The following is a 5000-nucleotide window of genomic DNA, read 5'->3' as shown; positions in this document are numbered from 1 at the left end:
TACTAGCGCGATCCATTTAGGCTCTCGCTCTATCACTCGCGATTAGTGACAGAACAACCGAAGCTGACTAGGCCGGGAAAGGCCTAAGTAATAAAGGTGACTGATTAAAACAGTAATACTGAACTGCTGTAATATTCTAATAAGCAGCTGATCGGTTCACTATTGAAAAAGCTTATTAGAGGTTTAACACTCCACCGGGCCTTCCGGTCTCTGGTCTGTTCATTTTCCGGTGGCGAGAAACTTCTTTGCAAAGAAAATCAAATTCTTCATTTAAGAGCAGAAATTCTCGAAATGTTGGACAAAAAGATCAGTGAAGATACGTTTCACGTCAAAACAATTGTACTTGTAGTATCACTTTCTTGAAATCAGTAGGGAATGATTGCCTTGCTGCTAAGCAGACCTTTCCCCCCAAATAAGAGTTGAAGCCACAACTAATTAATAGCTTTTCTGTTGTACTGACTGAGCCGACAGATTATGTTTGTCAAAAACGTTTTTGAGGAAATTCGAAGCTTTCAGTTTGGGGCTTTTGGAATGCGCTTTGAAGGCTTGGGCCGATAGAGCTGGCTGTATTTAACACACAATACCAACATGAGCCGGAAGCGGTTTTCCGAGTGCTACATCGTTTTAATTCCCCCAAAAGAAGTTGAAATATCTTTGAATATTATTTTTCGCTACTTAAACCTCTTCTGCCAGGAATTTTAAAAGATGCAGCAGTGTTTTTTTCTTATCGGGCTTCAAGGCGAGAATATCTCAATAAGATTATTTGCTCACTTTGCACAAACGTCAATTAAAACGAACAAACAAGTTTAATTAATGAAATGAAACTGGATCAAGAATTACATCAAGTTAGCATGTGCTGTAAAAAAAATATTGGACACAAACCCATCAATACTAGAACACGCGTTAGTGTAGCACAACACTTGAGTTATGTAGCTCTATAATGATCCATAACGTGACAGTAAATTCAGTACTGCCTACATATTATTTCAATCTACAAGGTGGATTTTAATTCATAATAATTACCGGCAAAATAAACCGCTTTTCCTAGTTATTTTTCTCAGCGGCTAAAATACGAGGCCGAGGAGATATGAGAAGTTATGTCATGAGATTTTAGTATTTTTCCATGATGCGCCCCTTCAGGCAACCGGCTTAAGTTGATTAATGAACGTAAGACATAGAGTTCATGTGTAAAAAGGAGATTTTTTAGAGCTTTTCAGGTTCCTGCAGCTAATTAAGATAAATTAGAAAAATGAAAATACGAGATTTTGTATTATTTTGCATTATCTATAGACACTATAAAAATTAATAAATATATCTGTATATACAAACGACACAATTGCTCTAATTATCTTCTCAAGACGCTTAGGAGCAAACACGCGGATATTGTTATTACATCGTCTCCCAGATATCTGTCATGTTATAATAAACCGACTTTAGCTTGATTACAATCATGACAAGAATCAGCTTTGCAATGTGTTTCTCGTCTTTGAAACTCGGCAATATTCTATCTCGACAGTCTTATCGCATGCGTGTCCGTCTGGTCTTTCAACCATTCATAAAGTCTTACAGCTTTTATTTCTTGTTCATTTTGATATCGGCCTTCTACTTTTGAATGCTTTTGTGACACTTGGGAACGGTCGTGTTTGTTGAGTACTTCGCCAAATCGCTTACAAGACACTGGCTGCCTGTCTGCAAAGCGTACAAGATTTTCGTGCGAATTGTGAGGTTCCGCCTGGCTAATTTGCGGTAAGGGATTTTCTTTCTGCCTGCTTTTTCTGGACGAAACTGAAACGATCTCTGATGCGTCGACCTCTGCTATGACTGACAGAGTATGCCTTCTCTGAATGGCTTGCTTCCTTTTGATTTCAGGAAATGCCGACGGTTTTCGATTCAATGAATACATTGGATGATATCCTGCATCCATACCTCTTTCTAAATTCCGAAAGTCATTGTCCGTGTCAGCGTTTTCTGCTGTTAGTCTTACATTTGGCAAACAATAAATGTCTCTTGTTTCCATCTCGGAAAGCACAGGTGTGTTCTCCTTTTGAGGACCATGAAGGACCAAGAGTGGATTTGTCCTATTGCATGCAGGAGAGCCCTTGCTGTATGAGTTGCAGGGAATTTGTATTGTGTGTCTTCTCTCCATTGATAATCCACGTTTTGCCAGTAATTTTGTTGTCAAAAAGCTGGGCGCTGATTTTTCCAACGAGGTGAGCATTATCAGAGAGTTCTGTTTGTGTACTTTTCAAGACAGTTGTGACACTTGTCGCGAGTGACTGCGTTGTACAACTGTATTTAGCACTTAAGGAGTCCAACATTTTTAAAGATCCGGAATTCAGTGAACACTCGGGTCACTATGGTGTCAGTGTGCTTCCTAGAAACAAGCCAATCAGATTTTCTGTTTAGGTCGTGATACTTTTGTTATGTAAGAGATTACAATGGCTTGGGACCCGTGACCCTACTTTTCAATTTCCTTTAAAAAATCCAATCCATTATTACATAAGAAAGAGCACCTTACACTTTCTTTCGCCGCCTTTTCTTAATTTTTGCTTTCTTTACCAGTCGCTTGCGTACCTGTAGTTGTATTCTTAGAAATTTAACCGACCTACTTGCTATGAATGCAATCAATGATTCGTTGAATTGTAGTTCGGAAATGCTCTCTCCGGTTACATGCTTCCAAGAAGCCATGAGGTATTCTAAAGTCCCCGATGCCCAGGCCATGCTCGTCGGCGAAAATGAGAGTTTGTGTTTTGTGCTCAACTTGAGTGCCTGCGTAAGATGAAAAGACTTGGTAATGTGTAAATAGGCGAGAAACAGCCTCTGAGATTGTTTTTGTTACCTCATCAGTTACAGGCCTAACTGGCTGTATTAAACAGTTTAACACTGAAGTCCATAATCCGACCGTATCTGGAGTTAATACTGTGGAAACATTTCCTAACGTGTTTTTGAGAGAACAGGAAATCCATGTTAATTAAAATCTTCCTAAACTGCTCCAACATTTACTTTGGATAATTCTTCTTGCAAAAAGGAACTTTCTTTCTTTATTTCAAAACATTTAAGGCATTACTAGGGGTTGTGCATCGACAAAACCTCTTTAAAAAGGTACGTGGGCTACCGTCGGTTTAGCGACAGAAATTTGCTATGATTACATTGCAAGGAAATGACCTGCATTCTAAGACACCGACTTTGTGTGAGGCGAACAGTAGTAGTTAACGCCATTTCCATACCGCCTGTTTCTAGCGATCGCTTCTTTGTTTTCACATATTAAATACCTTATTTCGTAATGTCTCCTTTTGGGGTTGAAGTGAATTTTATGATTCAGTCACGCGATGCAGCACACTTCTGCATTTATTAATCTTAAATTCTTACATAACAGACTAGCGCGTGTCTTGGCTTTACACTTCTTTGCATATCGATGTTAAGTGCTTTGTTTGACTCTTGTTTACATCTGACTAAGAAATAAATGATCCGGTATCAAATTTGAGGAAATGTACTGAAGGGCTTGGTCATTAAGAAGCATCAATATTTGTTAAAGGTCTGGGCTAACGGATGCAACATTTGATTTTGTTGAAGGATGTTGACGGTGGAAAACGGTTTCAACAAATCATCGACATTTGATTCAACAAAGCGTCACGAGAGGGCTGGTATTTAGTCCCAGGCTGCAGCCGCGGTTTTTACAATGGATACGGACATGGATGCGGTTTCTAAAACGCATTGGTCTCTTAAAAGAGACCAATTAGTGCCCACGGACATACCAAACAATGTTGAATGTGGAAAAGTTTTAACGATTTTAAACTCATTCAAAATCGATTCAACGTTAATGCAACTTAAAAAATAATACACAAACAGCGGTAATGGCCGAAGAACAGGAATATCTTCGATTCAACGCGTTTCAACACGGTTAAAAGGGAGGGTGGGGGTGGGGAAGGGGGCGGCGGCAAACGGTTTCCACATCGCTCGTTCAACAAAATCGAACGGATGTTGAGGCAAATTTTGGGTCTTAACTCTAGCTTTCATCATAGTTTTGCGTCACAGTTTGTCTGTTCGCTCTAGAAATGAAACAACGACTTAAAGGTCTAAAAGGAGCAGTGAGAAAGTTAGAGTGACATACTTTTGTGACAAGCAAACCAAATCTCTCCCTCAACTATTGAAGGATTATTCTTAATTGTCAATTTCTTCCAACTGAAGTGTTATCGTTCATTTTGGACACTGAAAGCTTGATAGGGATCATGGCAAATGAACATAATTATTTCTTTCAAAAGCCGAACCCCAGTGTCTGGACTCTCAGGACTCGAACCTGGGAACGTGTGATTAATAACCCCTTCATATTTTTAACCACTAGACTACCACATCACTAGCTGCGAGGATGTTATTTTTTATTAATTTCAATATTTTTCCTTTCAAAAGTGCCGTTGTAAACGTGTTTTAACACCCGCTAAGACGCAAGCTTACACAGTGAAAAATGTAGGTTACCAAACTTCAAGAGAAAGCTAACCATTTTAAAATCAAGTCTCAGATCATTATTCGGCGATGATTTTTATATATACTAATTAGTTTTGGTAAATAATCGGCACCTTTTCTAGTCACCTGATCTTTAGTGGTTAAGTGGATAAAAACAGTTCCTTCAAAGTGGGTGCTCCAGGTTCAAATCCTGTCCAGGGGCTGTCTTTAATTTTTTTCTTTTCTTTTTCATACCACAAGTCCTGGGACAGAGTAATCAAAACGGAGGATAATACTTCATTTAAGGCAAACTGACAATGAAGGATAATCCTTCATTTAAGGAAGAGATCGTGTTGCGTTTCTAGTAACTAAGGGTGCGTTTTTTAAGGAAAATCTAAAAACGGATTTCTGATCTCGGATCAATGGATTTTTCAGCGTCAAAAAAAGGAAAATCCGAAAAAGGATTATTTTCCATGACAGCGCAAAGAAACAAACCCAGAATTGCGTGCAAATTTTAAAACAAGAAAAAGTAGCGGTTAAAAATTCTTAAATGAAAATGC

At 38.7% G+C, this 5000-nt stretch overlaps 1 long non-coding RNA gene across 1 annotated transcript; it reads right to left on the bottom strand.

The window, feature by feature from the left end:
- Window positions 1-787: 787 nt before the first annotated feature.
- LOC138018778 (uncharacterized) lies at window positions 788-2901 on the bottom strand. The gene is made up of 2 exons (XR_011126071.1): window positions 2514-2901; window positions 788-2374 (listed from the first exon to the last, which is right to left on the bottom strand). It is a non-coding gene; the product is annotated as an uncharacterized lncRNA (long non-coding RNA).
- Window positions 2902-5000: the final 2099 nt, after the last annotated feature.

Source organism: Montipora capricornis, chromosome 10 (genome assembly GCF_036669925.1).
Source record: "Montipora capricornis isolate CH-2021 chromosome 10, ASM3666992v2, whole genome shotgun sequence".
NCBI lineage: Eukaryota > Metazoa > Cnidaria > Anthozoa > Scleractinia > Acroporidae > Montipora > Montipora capricornis.
Note: the sequence above shows the minus strand (reverse complement) of the source record. Positions and strands in the feature narration are given on the sequence as shown.